This window comes from Parus major, chromosome 2, assembly GCF_001522545.3.
Source record: "Parus major isolate Abel chromosome 2, Parus_major1.1, whole genome shotgun sequence".
In the NCBI taxonomy this organism is placed as follows: Eukaryota; Metazoa; Chordata; class Aves; order Passeriformes; family Paridae; genus Parus; species Parus major.
This window is the reverse complement of record NC_031769.1, coordinates 122,608,656-122,630,736: the sequence shown is the minus strand read 5'-3', so window position 1 is coordinate 122,630,736 and position 22,081 is coordinate 122,608,656. Positions and strand designations below refer to the sequence as shown.

General features: G+C 42.0%; 1 long non-coding RNA gene across 1 annotated transcript in view; it reads left to right on the top strand.

Moving 5' to 3' along the window:
- Window positions 1-11,000: 11,000 nt before the first annotated feature.
- The window catches only part of LOC117243960, a 54,673-nt gene continuing 43,592 nt past the window's right edge, over window positions 11,001-22,081 (top strand). Inside the window, exon 1 of the long non-coding RNA XR_004496145.1 lies at window positions 11,001-11,054. This is a non-coding gene — a long non-coding RNA (uncharacterized LOC117243960). The remainder of the gene's footprint in view (window positions 11,055-22,081) is intronic.

The window sequence follows — 22,081 nt, the reverse complement described above, 5'->3', positions numbered from 1 at the left end:
CTCCCTTCCTCCCCTTCCTTCCGTCTCTCTCCCTCCCTCCCTCTTTTCAGTCTTTCTTTCATGCCATTTCCTCTCAGAAATCCCCCTGAGCCAGACTTTCTTTCAAAATATTTTGCTGAAGATGTGATTGCATTTTATTTAGAGTACTTCCCTGAATAAATTTCTCATTTATTCATATCCTTCTCAATCTTTCAGCTGTTTCCATCTGTCATGGGCTGCTTATGTCCACCTTTCCCTTATCTAGATAATATCTTTTATTCATATATCCCATCTTACATTTCTAACTAATCCATCTCCATGACCTGCACTGATGAAGCTTTCTCTGTGTGGTTATGTTGCTTCTCTTTTCCTCTCTTCACAGACATTCCTGTGATATAACTCACTCCATATTTTCTCAAGCCTATTTTATAGGCTGTTGGCACTTGAATCTTTTATTTTCTATCACTCACACGAGCTCTTCTACATATTTTTAGATATTTTTCACAAAACATCTGGCTTCCATAAAATCTGCATGCTATAACCTGTTTAAATAGTTAGCTGTTGTAGCACTACTATCCACAGTATGCTCTCACAGTGAGTATCCTGCATTTGAATTAAATGTTTGCATGATTTGCAAAGGCTTTTAAACATGTAGGCTGTGGTCCATTGTCTACCACTACCATTATCAGTGTGCTATTTCTGGCACATACCTTGACTGTGACGTTGATTGTATGCTCATCAGCTGTGTCATGTTTCTGGATAGAAGAAATCATAACTTAGAGACAGCGAGTAAATTTTTTCCACATGCAATCACAGACCAGACAGCCTTTCTGCCAACTGTGTGGTCAAAGGGGGGTCAGATAGAGCAGGTACCCAGCACCCTGGGGGTACCCCCCATGACTGACCTCCAGTTGGGGCTTGTGCCTCCCATCACAGCTCCCTGAGCCCAGGTTGTGCCCAAGGGACAAATCTGCATACATCACTACAAATACTTTTTCTAGAACATTAGTGTACTCAACATTGGATTCCGGTCTTTGCTCTACCATTTTTCAAGTTACACTTGGTAGTAGCAAAATTTTATCCATTTGTTATTCATCTGCTTCTTCTAAATTTGTGGTTTTTTTCCCCATAATTTTTATGCTTGTATTTTATACTGGTTTTTTTTCTTGTCCTCATGAGACTGTCTGGCTACAGTGAGTGCTCTGCTCCTGACAGGGATCAGGGTTATTTTGCTGGTACCCAGGGTGTCCTGACTGGCATGTGAGACATCCACATGAACTTATGGATAAAGCACAGGGTCTACAGGACAGCCATGCCCTATGGGGGGAGTAGATTGGGTCAGACAGAACTCTGTAAGAAACTCTGAAGGAAATAATTTACTTATTTATGCAATACTTACTTATGAATTGAGTCCCTATTACTAAACTCATGTTTTTCAACCCTTCCCACTTGCTGAAATGACTACAAGCATTTCCTTCCCAAAATAACTGTTTTCCCACACTCTATATTGGTAGTCTGTAGCAGCACACCTGGATTTTCTTTATAAAGTCTGGATGGTAACAGCAGATACCAGAACAACCTGCCTGAAGTTTTCACAGAAAATAATTTTAGTCTTGTAAATATAGCAGCTGTGGGGAGCTGCTGATCTGAGCCGGTTTCTAGGCTGCAGGCAATTCTTTATCCTGCTTCTGGCAAAACAATCTTCTTGCCTTGTGAAGCCTCTCCCTAAGCTTTTACTTTTGCTCTAGCTGCATATGCTGTGTATCAGTCTGTGGTTTGCTAATTTAAACTGCTGTTTGTTTATCTCCTTTGTCCTTCAGAATGTGCTTTGGGTCTTTTGCCAGACAGCAGAGCCCACATGCTTGCTTTGCAGAGAAAAAAATTTAAATCCAGGTTTAAGTCCAGAGCTTTTTTTGTCTTGATTCTCTCCTTCATGGTTCTACAGATGACATAGTTCTTCTGAGGGCACTGAACCAAGAAGTAGCTAATCTGTTGTAAATGGTCTTAAAGTGTCGACTCTTCTATGTTTATATGTGTGTGTATAAATATATAAATACCTTAAAGAAATAATATTATATAATATATATATATTATAATATATATATATGTTTTTATTCCAGATTCAGTATTTGTAGGTTTGCAGTATATTTGAGGGTATTTCATCTCAAGATCTTCTCTCCCTCTGTCTGCATTGCAGGTCTGTCCTCTCCCCTGTCTGTCTGCCAGCCGAGAGGAGGTGGACCCTAATGGACTGTCCTGCTCACCTCTCTCACACACTAGGGAATGGGTGGGAAATGACAGAACCATAGAATCACTTGTGTTGAACCCTAGGTACCATCAGGTTCCAGCCCCCTGCCATGTCCATGCAGGGACACCTTCTACCAGAGCAGGTTGCTCAGACCCCAGTCCAACCTGTCCTTGAACACTTCCAGGGATGGGGCATCCACGGCTTCTCTGGGCAACGTGTTCCAACACCTCACCATCATCAAAGTAAAGAATTTCTTCTTAACCTCTAATCTAAACCTACTTCCTCTCAGTTTTAATCCATTCCCCCTGTCTTGTTACTACATACTCTCATAAATTGTTGATGGCCATATCTCAGCCTGACTTTAGAAGAGGCACAAAAAGCCCCCACTAGTATAGTAAAACTAAAACAAAACAGGAAGGTGTGGTGAGCTGTGGTGGCCTTTGGTTCCTCATTTGGAATGGCAGGTATCTGTCCCAGCCTTGCCTGGGAATGAGATAAAAGATCATATGGGAAGCAGTGTATGCTGTCAAACATCCTTGCTGAGGAAATATGGTATTGATGGGCTAACAAGAATGACTTCAATAAGAATCTGTTAACATAAGCCTGAAGCTAAAGCTTGGCTTTCAACCTAAGTCAGCTGATATAAAATGTTTTAACATATTTGTGTCAGAAGGACTCCTGTAGTCCAAAATGAAAAAAAAAAAAAAAGTTTGCCTGATCAGCTTCCCCTTCTATAAATAAAAGAGGTCACTACTTGTATAACTAGAACTGAATTCAGATTTAATAAGTCTAAAGGAATTTTACATATTTAGTTTAAATCTTTGCTTAGAGAGAGGTATAAGTCCCACACTTCACAAGGTTTTCTTATCTGGAGTGATGGCAACAGAGTAATAGGACAGATTTTCTTTACCACCAATAGACACACATTCTTGTACACAAAACAGGTGTTGCCCAGAGTTCTCATAAATAAAGGAAGAGTTTCATGATATTTCTCACTGGAAAAACATAAGGGTCTTGAGCCTGATTTTCCCCTGTTATCAGAGCAGGGTGAGAGTTATCCCACTGCCTGTGCCACAGCCTCAGTTGTGACCCTATTTTGAAGAGAAATTATGCCAAATTAATTTCTCTCAGTAGCAGCAGCCATTTTGCTGGTCTGAGCTGTTTTAGTGAGTTACAATTTGAGGTCCAGCATATCCAGCCTCCTGCTGTGCTGCCCTTCTCTTGCCATGAAATACATGCTGAGCTGTTGAGGGTGAAACTCTGGTCTTCTGCATTCTTGCAGTTTTTTAAGTGGAAAGATGTGAACTGTCCTGGCTGAGATTTTGAGGTCATCTTCCACTACAGTTCCCTTCAGCAAACTGCACAGTTTTAATACCAAGTAACTGACAAAGTGGTTGTTAACAGGGCTGTAAAAATGTTCTATGTGCTGTAAAGGTGATATGGTACTGGGAATTTGAGACCTTTTCTTATGAAGACCCTCAGCCAGTCATCATCTTAGGGAAAAATATCTAAGGCAGCTATCAAGACTGAGCAAAGCCATCCCGGGGTCCCTCATGGAAGGTGGCTCAGCAGGCTGGTGCCACCCTGGCCAGCGTGGCAGCTGAAGAGAGGAGCTCAACCTCTGCAGTGGATTTGGTGAGAGGGAGTCGCAAGGCCATTTATTACTGCTTTGCTCAGAAGATGACAGCGGAGCCTGGAACATTTCAATTTCTCTTTATGTACACAGGGCATGAGTGTGAGCCACAGACAAAATGGTCTTTATAAGGCAACAATTCTGGGGCATCTGGGACGGCACTAAGGGGATGATCCGTGCTCTGGCCGGGTGGAGGAACTTTGCGCTGCCCCACACTCCTTTCCCCCCTAGGTAAACAGGGGGCTGGGGATGCTGACTGGAGTGGGAGCCTGTGAACAGGTGCTGGAGCAAGGTGGGGGTGTTTGAGTGGAGGGGGAGCTCAGGGTCCTGCAGATCAACGTCCTGGCAGCCACTGTGCAGAGGGAGCCAAGACTGAATTGTAGCTGAGGGAGGGTGAGAGAAATGTAGGTTGCAACCTAAATTCTTGGCAGCAGCAGAAGCTGAATGAAATGTTATCGGTGTTGCTACGGTGGTGGTCTCTGAGCTGCCTAGAAGCCAGGATCCCCACTGCATTTGGAGCTAAATTCTTCTTACATGACTGGCTGGCTGTGTTCTGCCCTTAGCCTGTGCTGGGGCCACTTATACAGAGTGAGGGTACAGGGCTCTGCTGGAACCATTTTTAGTCCCTGACTGGTTTGGATTGGTCACAGTAACCAGAGGCTACAGTCTTTTTGCAAAGCTGTTTGTTATCAGTCACCCTCAAAGTTTGCTGTCCTTGTTGTGTGGCCATGGTTGCTCTGCATGCATCCATGCTCTGGAGCCGACTCCCTCCTCTTGCATGTCCTGAGGACTTTGTGATGGGCAGAGTCCTGAGTTACAGGCTACCTGTTTTTTTTTTTTCCCAGAAGATAATGCATGCTTTGAAAAGAAATCCACCTTACACCAAAACAGACGCATTTTTTACTGAATTTCAGGCTGTCCTAGAAGTCTACAAAAGACAGAAGAGTGTTAGAGAGACAATTTAGTACACATTTAAATGAACTAAAACCCAACAAACTGTTCAAGATCTGTAAGCAGTGGGAACCATGTATATGAGATTTACTTATTATGTTTCAGCTCTCTGAGGCAATGCAATATATCTGCAGCTAAATCTGAAGTTTTATGCCTTCCTCATGTTGAGAGGCTGAATGCATCATAACGCTATTCTGCCAGGCATGTTTTGGATGATAAAAGCAGCATAAGAAGCCTGGGAAGTGCCACAGGACTGCTTGACTTCAAACAGCACAGCTACATGGACAGAGAAGATGTTAGGGCTGGTGCTTTGTACAGTCAAGGAAGGACTCTATGTTTGAAACTACCCCCGTCATTCAGCAGTAGCTGAGTCAGATACAGTAGAGATGAAGTGGTTGGGTGCATTCAGTGTGTGGTCTTCATGAGTGGCAAATGGTGTGAAAGTTTCTTCATAGAATCACAGAATAAAGTGAGTTGGAAGGGATCCACAAGGATTACCAAGCCCAGCTCCTGGCCCTGCACAGCACCATCCTCTGCACATTACACCATGTGCCTGACAGCACTGTCCAAACACTTCTTGATCTCTGTCGGGCTGGTGCTGTGAACACTTCCCTGGGGAACCTGTTCCAGTGCCCAAACACCCTCTGGGGGCAGAATATTTTTCAAATACCTAACCTAAACATCCCCTGACACAGCCTCAGGCCATTCCCTCGAGTCCTGTCACTGGTCACCACAGAGCAGAGATCAGTGCCTGCCCTTCCTTTTGCCCTCACAAGGAAGTTGCAGATTGCACTGAGGTCTCCTCTCAGTCTCTTCTTCTCCAGACGTAACAGACCAACTGCCCTCAGCCTCTCCCCATATGGCTTCTCCTCAAGGCCCTTCACCATCTTCATGGCTCTCCTTTGGACACTCTCCAATGGCCTTACACTGTTATGCCCTGGTGCCCAAAGCTGTACACAATATTCAAGGTGAGGCCACTCCAGCTCAGGGCAGAGCAGGACAATCCCCTGTGTTGCCTGGCTGGTGATGCTGTCCCTGATGCACCCCAGGACACAGGTTCCAGAACTCATTGGGGAAAATAAAAAAGCCCATTAATACCACATTCACTGTAATTTCCTGGCCTTGTCTGAACTCACTGTGTAACATTCATTATTCACATTGCTTACTCTAGATTACATGTTCTTTAATGAGATTCAAGTATCTGTGCATGGGAGTGAAACACCCAGACTGGAAACCTAACTGTTCTCCAGGTCAGAAAATTAAACTCCCACTTGGGAAAGAGGTCAGATTCAGCAGTGTTAGATTGGTATAGGTTCCCAAAGGAGTGAAAACACAAAACAGTTATCTTTTGTCACAGGAGTTTGTAAGGATTCTGAAAATGGCTCAAGAAGGTTCAGCTCCTGTGAGAGTGAGTCTGGGGTGTTTCATTACTGGGAGTGTTTCTGCATTTACTCAGCCTGGATTTATTATTAACTTCAGAAGAGTTAATCCTGATCTATTCCCACACAGTTAACAGCAGAAGCAAAAATCTTTGCAACTCTTGAGACTAACAAAATGTTCCTGAACAGATTAATGTGAATTATTACTGAGGAGCTAAGAGTTGTTTGAACGTGTACATGTAGCAACACTTCCTACCTCATTATATGGAAAAGTAAATATTATTCCCATTTTTCCAGTTAGAAGAGGGACACAAAGAGATTCAGCAACATACCGAAGGTGGCAACTGTTGGAAGAGCTTGAAATAAATTTTGTTTCTTGTGACTTCTGAGTTCCCTGCACATGGAGTCATCTTAGAGTACCTCAGGACATGGATCTGCTCTGGTTAAGACTGTGGAAAACCATCCACTAACTACCCTAATTCAGGTCTGCTGTGAACTCATGATTGTTTTTCTGTTGAATTAATCAGGACAGTAACGTTAATGTCATCTGGACAAGGGCAGATTATACCTGATAAGGGAAAAAAAAAAAAAAGAAGAAAGCCTTTAGGGACAAAACTGTTCCTTCAAGCTCTTTTGAGCATACTTGAACTGGCAGAAGGATTTTGCACCACTTCAACACCTATTGTCAGATAGCTGTGAGGCATTTCAGCTGGCATCAGGAGCCCTCCCAGAGGAAATAGCAGCCCATGGAGTCACTGCTGGGTGTGACTCCATAGCCCTGGAAGCTAAGGAGCAATCAAATGCCAAGCCTATCTGATGGTTTTTTCCATCTGTTTCTCTACCAGCATGCAACAGGAAACTTGCCACCGTTTCTAGGGAAGCAAATTTGTGTGATCCCCTCTATGTGTGCATGTCCCTGCCACCACCTTCTTTCAGCCTACTGTTTGCTTTGACCACATTTAATACAAGGACATATGTCTTGATACAAAATGATTTTCCAGCATAACCCTGTATAAATAAGTTACCAGGCAGAGGAGAGAACTGAATTTGAGTGGGCATGAGATCCTCCCTAGTGACTTCTGATGGTTGAATCAAAGAAGTGAGCTTGGTGGAGAGCACACAAAGCTGACAACCATGTGCACCATGAACTGAGTGAAGATTTTACTTGTAAAAGACAGCCAAACAAGAAACAAAAATCCTCAAGATAAAGGACTCATTAGTACACTACAAATGGAAACTGTTGGGAAAGAAAGGAGATAATAAATGTAATGAAGAGTGGATTTAAGGTCCACATTGGTTTTTTATCAATATTTGGTTTTTATAATGTTATAATAATGGTGTTTTTTCCAAGCTGCTCCACAGGTATTAGGTTTTAGCCTGTAGTATCCCCACAGATTTTGAGATAGGACGGTGCTCAAACAGTCCAACTGTATGTACTTAATAGTAAGTCAAACTAGCTAACCTATTTACTCAGGAAAATAAGTGTTAAGGAATGTCTTTACAGATGAAAATCATATATTGTCAACTGAATATGTGTTCCTTCTCCAAACATAAAATATTGGAATATTTTAATGTAGAACAAAGACACTCAGACTGTATTTTGAGGAGAAAAAAACTGGAGTTTGAGAGAGATATTTTAGGTTACCTCCTTCACTCAGCACACATGCTCCTATTTTAGTTTCTCCAGGAATAAATGACACTGGAGACACCAATCCTTCTTTCATTCTTCACCTCCTAAGCAGAATGAAGTGGACAGACTAACCATGGATATGGTCTGTGGCCCTACTGCCTAATTACAGTGTGTCAGCAGCAACACAACAGAAGTTTTCTGATGTTTGAAGATGGTAGAAGGACAATCAGATCAGACTTTACAATGACACTGCCTTGGTCTTGATCCAGGACTCTGCAAATTCTCCATGGCTTTAAGGGTGTAGCTTTCCTTCTTGGTAGTTACTGTCAGTCTTTAATCTCAGTTCAATATACAATATACAAGGTTCAGAGCTGCAAATGCTGCTGATATTTTAGTGGGGAGAGGTACTATGGATGAGAAGGGAGAGAGGGAGAGAGGAAGGAAGTGAGAAGTTAGAGGAATGACAGAGGAAAGGCGGAAGGATAATAACTGGTTCACTGTTACTAGATTACAAAGACAGGTGATTAGACAAGGAAATAATTTTACTGCTCGTGCCACTGTAATTATTTATCCTCTGTGCATGCTTAGAATAGTGCTGATTTTAATGTCAGACCCACAATTAAAGCAAATAACTCATGTTCTCATTGACAGAACAGCACAAAATGAATTTAAAGAGAACAAAACTGCAATTGCACAGATCTATTATTTCCTAACTTCTAAGTGCCTGAATTTACCATCCAAGCATCGGTAGTTTTAAATAGCTTGAGTTTACTGAGTCAGTGCAGCTTATAAAGCTCTTGGGATCAGAAGAAGGCAGAGAAGCCTCTCAAGTACAGTGCCAGGAAGCTTCACAGCCAAAGCAGTGACAGCTGGAGGTGGGAATTGGAGGCTGCTGTCAGTTTTTAAAAGATTGATGTGTTTGCAGAACAGGACATCATGTCAGTGGCAGAAAAGAAGCAATCTTTTATCCCACAGTAGGGAGTCTGATGCAGAAAGCAGCACCTGAAGATCGGTTCTGCTTTGCCATAAGCAAAGCAACGCAGCTTCCAGGCTGTCATGAGGTCCCTCTGACCAGTTTTACTGGTCCCACAGATTTCAGTTGCTGTGTGATTTCCAAAGATCAGCTGTGAGCATGTTCCCCAGAGGGTCCTGCCCAGCTGGTGAAAGCTCTTTTCTGACATGAGGTTCAGTCTGTGGACTACACAGATCTTGAAAACACAGCCTCTAACTCCTGTACTTTCAAGGACAGTAACTGTGTAAGTTTCAGCTGTGTTCTTCCTGGCACCTGTCCTTGAAGGAGGCTCTGTGGACATGATTCCAAATGGATGAAGGGGCATAGCTTCTTCTGTATGTTGTCTGTGAAGGAAATAAACAGCACACCCAAGCAGACTGCGCTGCTGCTAGGGTGCACACACAGTGCACAGTGCACAGGGGTATGTCAGAGGAGAGGGGGAAGTGTCTGAACTTGATTACTCTGCAGTGATTGTACAGAGCATCTGAACAATATGTCACATGGGTTGGATTGCTTCCCAGGGCCAAGTGCTTGAGATTATGATAAAGTGGCATCTATATTCCACCTCTTGTTTTTTCCTTCCCACAGAACTTTCTTACAGGACTTGCCAAAAGGAGAAGACAGTTTACTTTTCTGCATATGGGCTTCAGTGTGAGCAGAAAAAAATTAACTAAAACAATGTTTTCTTATTCACCATGTCATTCCTGAAACTCGGTCTTGCAATGTGTTTGTAAGGACAGTACTGCTGTTCAATGAAGCATTAAAGCATTCAAGGAACTTTAAGGAGTAAGCGTGGGCCTTAAGGTCAAATTCATGCTGGAGTTAGGGCCAGCATTGAGGAAACCACCAAGGCCATAGAGAGAAAGCAAACAAATTGTGTAAATAAGTGGGTGAGGCTTATCAGTGCAGAGAAATACCTGAGGGGGAATATACAAAGACATAATAATATGACATGAAAGATTGCAATATGTCTAATACATCATAACATTATGGCATATTATGTTGTATTATGACACAAAACACAATAAAAGGACATAGCAACAAATAACAGAGTCAGACTCTCATGAGTAGTACCCAGTACATGAGCAGTACCCAGAAACGATAAGAGGAAACAGGCATAAATTGAAATAAAAAAACCTGTTTAAATATAAGAAAGGACTTTCTTTACTGTGAGGAAGATCAAACACTGGCACAGGCTGCTCAGAGGCAGCTGAGTGAAGTCTTTCCTTGCTGGTATTCAAACTCCAAAGAGACATTGTCCTAGGAAACCAGTTCTGGATGACTGCTTTGAGCAGGGAGTTAGAACAGAAGACCTCTGTGATTCTGTGTCTCTATGAATTTCTCTTACAAAGCAGGTGAAATGTGGCAGCCTTAGCAGCACTGTCCCCAGTAAGAGCTAAACCATCACCCCGAGAGCCTAGGCGCCACAGGTGGAATGCTGAAAGGCATCAATGGACTCTGGAAATCCTACATTAGAGATGTGATATCATGCTTTCATTAAATAGCTTTTGAAAAATTGTTGTAAACAACCAAAGGTCAAAGGTCTCTTCTGTCCCTGTGTTGCAGGATTTGATCATTAGTAAGTAACGCAGAAAAATAATGGGTCCAGGTACTGATCAAAACATCATTAGACAGAAGAAGAAATCCATGCTTTGGCCACAGTCTTGGGCTTCAGTATCTGTACACACAGCTAGGAGTCCTGCTTAGCCTTTTATGAAATACAAGCAGTGGAAACAGCAGAAGACATTTTTTTAAAAGATTCTGTTATGGAATACTGTGCTTAAAATATTACATGTATATTGTCACAGTGACTTCTTGGGCACAGCTCAAAGGAAAGTGTGCAGTGTTTTAGTGCCTGCAGTTTGTGAGGCAGAATCATCATTAGCTAAGGAATCTTGAACTTTTGGGGTAATTTTTAATGATGTATTTCAATGAGTGTAATTTTAATGGAGCATGTATATATGAACAAAATCTGTGTATCCTCTTTTTTCACGCTGTGTTTTCAGGCTGAAGATCTTCTTTCTTGTACTTTTTCAATGAGGTTTAAATTCCTTTCTGTATCTTGCCTCACACTTCCATCATTCCTTAGGTGCCAGAGCATCCTATGAAATCTGATCCTGTTTGCTCTAATCTTTGGCTGGCCATTTATGTACTGAATTTGCAGAGTTGGAAACAAAGGCTGGGATCATGATGGGGAGGCAAGAAGAGGCAGAACTCTGCAGGTTTGTCCTTTTTTAATCCACTTTTTAAAAAGACTTTTTACATCTAAAACCTTAACTTTTATGTGGTTTAGTTACTTGACATTGGAAGTAGCAAAAGGCTCACCTGCTACTTCTAGATGTTATACAGCAGTCTTAACAGTAACATACTTGTTTATAATAGAAAACTTTCCTTTGACAGCAAACATCTTTATGTTGAACCACATGGTGACTGTTGTGAATACATTTACCTCAGTCTTTCCATTAGTCTTTGATGCTAATCTAGCATAATTGTCAGATATTAACCATAGTGTTAAAATAGATTACTCAGACAAAGTCCATTAAAATAATCAGTGTTTGATCTTAGACAAAAGAAACTTCAGCTGCCAGCATTTGGAGGTGAGAGGCTGAAATCACTGAACACAGCAACACTTATATTGTATCGTTAGCATTTATGGACTATTTGTGTTTATTCTGTGCTGGAAGGACCTATTTCCGTTCTGGTATTGCTGCTAATTTGGAAGAACTCCAGCATCCATATGAGCTCAGAGCCACTTGTCGTGGTTTAAAACCAATAACTAAGAAAATTACTTATTTCTTGCTGTGAGATATGGGTTAGAACAAGAGCAAAACAGGCATAAAACTTAAAAGGAATAAAGAAAGTTTATTGACAAACTACAATAATAAGAACACCAGAATAAACTTCCAGAAAAACCTTTTCATCCCCTATCTACCCACTGTTCCTTTGTTCACATGACAACAGAGACAAAAACTTTGGAACTTTGGTGGTTAAAACAGTCCCAATTCTTGCTACAGTCTTTTCACCAGTCTTTGTAGAGAAACAGAAGTTTCTTCCTGTTAATTTATGGAGTTTCTCACAAGAAAACTATTTTTGTTATAGTTTTCCATTGCCCTGATGTCAGCTGCCCAGAGCTGCTGTTATCAGAGCCAACCCTCCCATTTTTACATCACTCTGAGGTGTGTATTATGGGCCATGAGTCTAGGGATAGCATTTTTAAGGATGAGTATTTAAAGGTAAAAAAAGTCTTCTTCATCTGTTTCTGTGAGCTTCACTAGACAAGTTTTCTCATTGCCTCTCAAGGCTTCAAATCTCCCAGCACTTCACTATACCATAATTACTCAAGTTTACGCTTTGAACACTTTATTCCTCCCTACATACTTTATCATGAATTAAAGGAGTTCTTTTCAGGACTTCATTGTCCATCTCCATAGTTTTAACAGAAAGATATTTCAGCTAAATTAAAGCATCTTCTTAATTCTCTACCTTTTCTGAAGCTTCTTTTCTTTCCTGTCACTAGTAGTTTATAAAGTCTCTTTTCATGTTGATCACTCTCTTTTTTCCTCTCTGGATAAAAAGATTAATCCGCAAGTCTCATCTGGGTAATGAAAGAGTTAAAATCTTGCCCAGGCTGTTGTAGGTAGTTCTGTGGCCTCGGCTGGTGCAGGAACTGGAGTCGTCTGCTCTGGAGAGTGTAGTCGCCGCCCCAGCCCGCTGCAGGTCCAGAGTCTCTCTCCTTCTTCACTCAGCAGTTTCTAGTGAATTTAGTTACAGCAAAAACCCTGCAGCCGAGCCAGAGATCGGCCCGGCCCGGCCAGAGCTCGGGGAAAACCTCCCGCAGGGCCCACATCTCCCGGCCAGGAGACGCGGCAGGCCCAGCCCTGTCCCCGCCCGGCTGCATGGCCTGGGCTGGGAACGGGAGGCCGGAGCTCCACCACTCTTCACAGCCAGGAAACAAAGAGAACCAAGAGAGCTCTGGTTTTACACTTTAAGGTAGGGTTCACAAGTTGATCCCACTTTTCAATGGCCTAGACTGCTGTCAATTCTCAGCAATGACCGATAAGTGGTCAGGAGAAAAGACTCCAGGCAGTTCCCAGCAACTTCAACTTTTCTTAAAGATAAAGTAATTCCATGACACCACTGCAGGAGGTGGCACCTGCGATTAAGGCACTGAACTGGGAGCTGGAAAATCAGAGACACATCTCCCACACTCTCTCAGATTTCCTGTATGAATTCTCTACACAGCCCAGACCATAAAAGCAATCAGATGCCTGATGTGTGACCCAGGTGGAATTTGGCCACCTGGATGCAAGTGACAGCAAACCTGCTTCATCCCACAATATCTACTTTTCTGGGGCGCAGGTGTTTTTACCTGTAAAATTTCTTAGGTGCCCTCTTTGTCTAGCCTATGCTGGGCATGTTGTTGCTATTTTATTTCCATCTTTGGTCTCATGAACTGCACATCCCTGCCCTTCAAAGGGGCTGTTCTGATAAATGATTGTGCCTAACTCAGACCATTCACAGTCAGCAGCAAGGACAAGCATACACATCAGAATGTATCCTGATGTAGGGCTGCTGGTGGTGCCAGTAGAGCTTTCTTTCTATGAAATATCTTTCTGTACAATCCTTAACCCTTTTTTTCACTAGGTAGAAGACTACAAACATGAAGCAGTATGGCAAAAGCTTTTTTTCCCCCAATATTTGGTCAGAATTAAAGTCTTGCTTTAACTTCCAGCACTGCATATCCCCAATAGCTTTGTTTCATGAGTCCTACCATTACACCTCCCAGAGACATTACTCTGGCCACTTTCCAGCTAGCCTGGTCAGTTTTCCTGTTGGCAGAGATGATTGAAGCTACTGGATTTTAGGAAGTAATTCTGATATTCCATATGATGATATTCAGAGGTCCATATGCAGTAAACCCATGTCTGTGCAGACAGTACATGCAGAGGAGGCCTCTGCTCCTCCAGCAGTCTCCTCCAGGGACAGCTGTTTTTCACAAATCCCTCCAAAGTATCCTGGTGACAGTCCTGATGGTACATTGCACTGCAAACTGCTGAAACCTTTTCACCACAGATCCATGTGGTAAGACTGCAAGCAATATCCCTGTCAGAGAATTTCAGCAGTTACAGAGAGATAAAGCCTGGAGGAGAATGTGCTGTTTCAAATGCATGCACACATATTTATTTTCTAATTTGCTAAGGTTTAAGATTCTGCAGATATCCAACAGTGGTTTAGCCTGGAGTTAAGGCAGCTATGGAGCGTGTGCAAACATAAAAGGGTGTGTTGTTCTGGCTTCTTGTTTAGAAAAGTTATTAAGGTTTGAGGGTTGTTGGTTTGTTTTTTGTTTTTGTGTTTTGTTTTGGGGTTGGTTTTTTTTTGGGTTTTTTTTTTTTGTTTCTCTGAAATATGTGCAGCAAGAAGAATAAAAACTGGCACAATGCTATATAGAGCTGAATTTAAAGGGTCATTTGAGAAACTAGTGCTCTCCCCTGACTGCTCTCTCTGAATGCTTGGCCAGACACCTGAGGCCTCATGGCTCTCACCCATGATTGCTGCAAAACCCTGCCAGTTAAATGGCCATTGGAGCTGAGGAGCCAAAAGATTGTTCTAAACTTCCACAAGTGTGATAGGAAGGAGACACTTTGAAAATGCAACTAATGGTCTTCAACTGTGTTATCAATATCTGCCTTGTTTATTAACTGCAAATGCCCATGCACATTTAGACACTGTAGAGTAACATCTATGTCCTTGCACATGGAAATTCTAGCTAGCAGATAATCCAGGAACAGACTGAACATTAAACAGCATCATACATAAATGAATAACCAATTAAATTATCATCCTAAGGACTTACAGTTAGTGGTCCAGCTTTCAGGCTTCGTCAATAATTTCAAATTCTGTGAGAGATGTAACTTCTGCATACTGACTGCAGCAGAGCTGGGAGGTTGTGAACTCCACCCACTGGTGACCTACATTTTGGCTGTCTAGTCAGCCTCTTCCCAAGAACTACCTACCTCAAGCAGCCACTAGCGAATTACTGAGCCTGCATCCGACACTCCTAACCACACACAAAACAGCTCAGTTCAGGAGAGTCCTGCCAAAATAAGCACATCCTCATTCGCATTGGAATGGCTGTCTGAAGGCAAAGGCAGTTTTAAATATTTCTCTGGAAGATGTTTTTTCTTACTGGAAGGTGAAAGATCCTCATTTCCATGTTGATGACCCTTCCAAACTGTCATTTTCACACAGAAATCCCTGTTCTGGGATACACATTGAAAAACTTGACCCTTGGGTCTCTTTTTTCCTTACACAGAGCCAGGTGGAGCGAGGGCATCTTTGAAGGAAAACCGTGGAAAACCAAGTTCAGCATGCCTGAATTAAAGCAAAACAGAGCCCAGTGCACTCCCTACTTTGGATTTCAATGTATCCTACTTGACCCTTGCCTGTGCTGGGCTTCACTCACATCCAAAAGCTTTGTCCACACCTGAGGAGGCATCAGGTTCAGAGTGAAGATGGCCCAAGCTGTTTCCTTGGTCCTGTTGCTCCAGCTGTCAGCGGAGGTAGGCTGTCATTGCTTATCTGGCTGCTAAATCCTTCACAGCTCCCCATGTGATATCTTACAAACATTTTGGAATGAACTGATGTGCAGATTTGCAAATTATTCATAGGAACCTGTGCCTCAGCTTGCAGTATATCTTTTCAGAGCCATGGCAGGCAACCGGCTACCCAAAGTCAGGAAGTTTGGGGGAGCAGAGTGGGACTGGGTTCCACTCAGGGATGCTGGATATCCTGAGTGACCACTGGATGGATGGAAGTTGTGGGTATGTGCAGCATCTGGTATTTCTGTGTTTTCTGTTCTCTGCCTAAGGGCTGAGTGAAGAATTACCAGGGTTTGCAGTTATTTTCAAGAGTAGGTGGGGTGGGCAAATGGGTATGCTGGTGCCTGGTGGTCTCTGCTGAATGGGTAAGGGGACATACAGTTCTGTGGAGGCAGAAAAATGTACTGGAGGCTGGGAGAGAGTGGTTGTAACAGGGACACTCTGAAGGACGTGGAGATGTGGAGTTAACCTGTGATTGTTTTAGGAGAACAAGAGAGCTGAAGGAACCTTTTCATCCAGAACAGGAGAGTGCTGTTCCACTGATGCAAGGAGACACACTGATGGCAAGTGAGAAGATTTTCAGGTCTTTCTGTGCTTGGTTCTTTGTGAGATGCCAGCATTCCTGTCCCTGGCTGCTCAGGAGGCAGCAAGGGAGTGGCTGGAGGCACGTGGCTTCCGCACAGCTTCAGCTCTGCCCAAGACAAGGAAACCCTCAAGATGAGATAAGGCAGGTCTGATAGGGAGCTTGGGGATTTTCAAATTTTCCTTTCCCTCCACAAGATAAACAAAAGAAAGGAAAAAGGAAAGTCTTGAGAAAAAAAAAATGTATAGGGTTGAAAAATACCACTAAGAGTCACTATTTTCATTTTTTTGCCATTAAAAATATTGTTTTGCTTCTTTGAAAGAGCACCAATTGTTTAATTGACCCCAAAAAGGAAATGGATTTTCTGTTCTTTTATAAGAACCCGATGTGCTGACATTTTCCATCCTGAACTAGAATTAAAACCGCTGCACTGAGAAAACTCAGTGTATTTTATTCATCAAAGAACGGAGACTACTTTGAGGGAGGAGTTGAGGGAGGCTGTAGTTTCATGTTGCATTTTCTTTGTGAGCAGAGCAGCCCTGGGTGTGTTTTGTTTTGCATTTTTTTTTTGAGATCTTTTAAGCCAGTTAGAAGATGGGCTCACTGATCCGGTTTGCCGGGCACACAGTCATTGCTGGCACAACTGCCAGGGCAGCAGGGAACAGCGTACAGGGGGGGCGTGGACAGGCCTGTCGGGCTTTGTCAGACAATAAAAGGTAACATAAAACTGTAACAATCTATAACTCTGTTTTTTATAAGTGAAATGCAGTCATTTCTAGAATTAACTATGATGTGTGGTATATTAACAATATTCATTGGCACTGTACAAAAGCAGAGGCTGGGAGGAGAGGAGGAATCTAGTCCTGAAGGAAGAGACCCAGGTTTATAATCTGAATATATTGATACTCAATGTTTTGGGTTGGGCTTCTTCTTTTAGCAAATACTCCTACAAGCTCAGCTTTAAAAAATAGAGCTGTTTGAGATAACTGCTCATCATCTTGGGGTGTAGAAACTTTAGTGTCCCATGACATTTTGGGAACTCTCTGAAATTTGTCTTGAATGTGAATTTGTGCTCATAGGAGAGGCTGGCCTGAAACAATTTTTTTATGCAGAGGGACTTCACTTCTATCCAAAATGATCCAAGTGAGGTAGCTGAAATAATTTGTGCTGGTGACTGTTGATACAGTAAAAGTTCAGGGGTTGATGTTGCATAGCCACATTTTGAATAGCTAGGAGAACAGGTTTCTTTCATGCATCAGTTAATTATGGGATAAGTTATAAAGGCAACTGAGCATGAATTCCGGCAAGGCTGAATTCCTGTCATCTGAGTCACCCGTAGAAGGAGGAATTCAAGAGGTCCCTGTGCAAACATACACCTAGCCAGGGTCTGGAGGGCTGCTTGACATGCAGCAAGGCAGCTGGGACTGGCCAAGGAGTAAGGACACCCCATCTCTTTACACTATTGTGGCCTCGGAGCTGGAGCACCCAGGGGTGCTTTCAGAGTCCCACAGTGGAAATGATTTATCAACAGGAAACATCTAGATCAAGGACACAAGGGAATGCAAGCCAGTGGTGATCAGCTGAATGTTCTGTGTTAAAAATGTTTGTAAAAAGATTTAGAGACACAAACCTACAAAAAATCACCATGATATTCTTGTCCTGAGAATTAAAAGAAATTACAAAGCATTGGCTATATACATATATCTGAGTTCTGATAAAAATTTAGTTTGTTATTTTACTTCTGTTTTTAAATATAAATTCTTGTAAAAGAAAAATGACTGACCAACATTTGCAGAGAAGACAATTCCTAAATTAATAGCTGCATATTTGTCTTGCACGCTTCCCTTTGAAATCTGATACCTGTAAATAACTGAAGAAGTAGATCTATCCTGACAAAAATGTTTGCACAAACCTACAGTAGAAATCTGATTCTCAGAGTAGAACTCTGATTCTCAGTGTAAAGGCTCAGGTAGAAGAATACTGAAATTTTGTGTAACCTGTTGTTCAATCAATATATTAGTTCTCAGATTTGTAATGCTATTAAAACTTTTTCATTAATTGCTGACTTGTAGAAAGAATTAATAATTTAATGTGAATTAATTCACAGAGGAAATATGCATAATCATACATTAATTCTTTTTGAAATTTTAATCCTGGTGAGTCTACTTTTTTATGTTAGACAATCAAAACTGAATTAGTCTAGGACAAAATAAAAAAAGGAGAAAGCAACAAATAGCAATCAAAATCTGAAACATTTCAAGCATTTCAAAGATATTTCACTTCTCTAGAGGAACTGAAAGGAATAGAGGAAGACCCATGCAATGTTCCCACTGCATTTTGGACATTTATTGGTATTTTAGTACTACTCAGAAAATTACAAAGAAGAGGAACTTAAAAATCTAATCTTTTAAGATTAATATGCCATTGATAATGATAATGAGTTGTAACAGAATATTATATACACAAGTGTTAAAGAACTAACATTTGCAGTCTAGTGTATGCTATAGGGAATATGTGTATGAGTACTTGTATTTGTTTGTTTGTACACACACACACACATACAAATATATATATATATATATGTATACACACTCAAGTATTTGTAAAAAAGAGAATATGCACAAGTTGTGGTGGAAAAAAAATTTAAAAGATAAAAACAAAAAATGCAAATCAGGCAGAAGAGGACTGTTTTGAGAATCAATAACTTCTGTTTATATTTTGCTTGTTACAGTCAAACCAATACAGCCAGAACTCAAGGAAAGCAGTTGGTGGAGGAAAGTTGTTATCTCAAGTAGAAAATACAAGACAAACAGCCTGTTCCCAGCCATACAGGTTAACAAAACACATTGCTGTATTGTTTCTGTAAAATTTCTCCTTTGCCTAATGTCCCAGGTACAGAGAAGCTCAGGGCCACATTCCGAGGTCTGGAGGTCTTGGGGATGGCAGGTGTCTGTGTCCTGGCTCCCAGTAGCCACAGCAGTGCCCCTCTGGCAGCCCTGGCTGCACAGATGTGCTGCTCTGACAGACCAGCCGAGCACAGCCAAGCAGCACGACCTCTTTCAGACCACAGCTTAGAGTTCACGTCCTGCTTTAAGCTCAGCCTTTGGAAAGTCTGAACGCATCTGCTTCTGGCTTTGCAGCAACTTGCATCTGGTGCTCATAGCACATCCAAAGTCAGAGCTGTAGCCAACCTAGTTTGTGCTGACCTTCTTCTGTCAGGGGGTTTTTAAACACAGTTGGACAGATGTGGCAGCCAGTTTGATGTCTGCAGTTTTAATAAAGCCAGGCACTCACAATGGTGTCTGAGCTGCAGGAGGACAGGCTGTGGTGTCAGACCTCATGTGGTTTTGAAATAGTTTCTTGTGGCATGTGTGATATCACTGCAGAAACCAACTCCCTCAGGCTTCTAAACACCAGTACTGCATGTGATTTCTGTAGGTAATGCATCCTTCCTGTGGTCCCTAAGCTCCTGTGCTACTGCAGTTGCATATTAATCTGAAATTTAAACATAGCTGATGCACAGAGATCCTCCTAACCTTATGCTTTTTCTGTCTTTGAATGTCTGTACATTAGTATGTGCTGTCTCCTCTGTTTTGATCCTAATATGTTAACCAGGTGGATGTGGTGTCAGGCATATGGTAGGGTTTACCTTTGGCAGCTGCTGGCAGAGCTCACTTCCTAAGGAAATGTCAGAGGGGGAGTCGCAATGGACATATTGTTCCCCTTGGACCCTGTGGCCTCTCCTCACTAGGAGTAATTTTTCTGCTACATCCTTGGCAGAAGAAAAAGCTAAAGCTCAGCAGAGTTGCTGTATTTTCACGCAAGATTTACTTTTAAAAGTAGCAAAAAATGTAAATAGAAGATGATTTAGGAGGGCTGTTTGGATTTTTAAATTTTTTTTCATAGTGCTCTGATCATACTGTGAGTGAGGTCAGTGTAAAGTAAGGCATGAAATGCAGCATCCCACACAGTAGAGTAGAAAGTGTGCCACTTTCTTTGCAGCCAACAGACAACAAAACTTGTCCTGTTATAAGACCTAGTCCATTTTGTTACCAGAAACAGGACAGCAGCTATGATAAAAACAGCTGTGCTTTCAGGAAAATCTCAAACACCACTTCTATCCTCGGTGAACATGGCATTTCTTCTCTTTGAACAGCCACCCTGAGTAAGGTGTATTCAAAGCCCGGGCTGTCCTCACTTAGTCACCAAAGACTGAGGAAAAGGGAGCTCCCTCACCCCACATACCCAGGGGCAGCTGCTGCTATCTCCCCATCTCCTATTTCCAAGCCACAGGGCAGCATTCCTCCCTGCCTTCCTGCCCGTGTGGAGGCAGCAGACCTCCCTGCTCCTCGGGCAAGCTCTTCCTTGGAGCTGTGAAGGCAGTGGCAGAGAGCTCCTTAGCTGGTCCATAGGGCCTGTGTGCACAGCACCAGCAAAACACCGTGTGGCTGGCTTTTTGCTTTAGAAAAATGCTGTACAATGAATAAATGAAACAAAATAAATAAATTAATGAATAAGTTCAATATGATTGCCCTGGAGGCTACTTCCCTGGTTATGCCCCACTTCTGAGTGCTTTTCCACTTTATGGAGGTGAGGGATGTAAACCAGTCTGAGAGAAGTCCAGCTAACACTCCCTTCAGCTTCAGAAGGCTTTGTTTTTTGCTGTTTCTTAACATTGTGCTTAGGTAAACGGTGTGTTTATAGAACTAGAGATGGCTTTGGTGTTATAGGGTGACCCTGATGACAAGAAAGATTTTTCATTTATCCATTTCTCAACATTTTCTTCTGCTGAAACCAACAAAACATAATTACTAGAAATGCTGTGAGAATTGATGAGAAAGTCAGAAAGCAGTATAGAGGAATGGCTTGGTTATTGGTCGCACCATGAGAGTGAAGAATCTTTTTCTGTACCTTAAATCCCTCTGTGCAACAGGAAACACTGAACAGCAAAGTCATATTTTTTCATATTGCAGTCTTTACGCTTTGTAGTTCATTGAAAGGTGGTCACAAATGGCAATGACTTGGGAAAATTGAACAGGACTAAGACCTTCCCTGCTTACCCAGTTCAACTGGTTTGTTTCTCCAGAAAGTAGGATCTGGCATCTCCTGACCTGTCAGGAAGGTTTCCAGGCTGCTGAAATTTTTCTATTCCAACCTCAAAATCTGGCTAGTGATATCCAGTCTGGAAGTGTTAAATATTTGGTATTGTCCTGAGTTCCCATCTCAACTGACGGACATCATAGGCTTGTTTTGGGGATGGATCGGGTCTGATGGATCTTTATTGACTGATGGAAGCTCTTGGACCCTGGCCATGTCATCCAGGGAACTAAAAGAGGCTTAGCCAAGAAAACAGGTGTTGCTATTCAGAGCTGTGCTCTGTCCTTGGCTCTGTCACAGAAATTTTGGACAAGCTGCTAAAATCAGGCTTTTCCAAAGTGGCTACTGATAGTGTTTCACTCTGCCAGACTGCCTGCTTGAGAGCTGGCTGCTTCCTTCATGAAAATATTGCGGACATCTCTGACTGCATCTCAGCTGTCAGCTGTGAAATGAGAAATTCACAGTAATTCTCTTTGAGGCAATGCAAAAAATGAATTAATTTGGGGTTGTTTTGTACTTGGATAATAGGATAACACTTCTTCAGGACAACCTGGGAACAAATTAATAATTCTTCCTTCATATCAGGGTCTCAGTAGTGTGTAGTAGGCAAAGAAAGATGAACTTAAAACCGAGGATAGACCAAATGTTCATGTACCTCACCCTCCCATTGCCAGCTGGGCAGCAATTCCAGCAAAATAGTATGTTCTTGTGTGACTAAAGAATAGCCATAGTGCAAATGCAATATCTTATTTCTATCCTTTTAGTCCTATCTATTACTTGTAAATATTTGGCTTTGCAGCTTCTAATGTTCTTTTAACCGTCTCTTTTTTAATGGCAACTAGTATTAAAACCCTCCAAATTCATCTAAACAAAATTAACATCTCATTTCATTAAGGAAATAGCCATGCTATCAGTACTAGTATCCTCAGGAAACAAAATCACATGGAAATAAAATGAAAAGGTAGGAAAA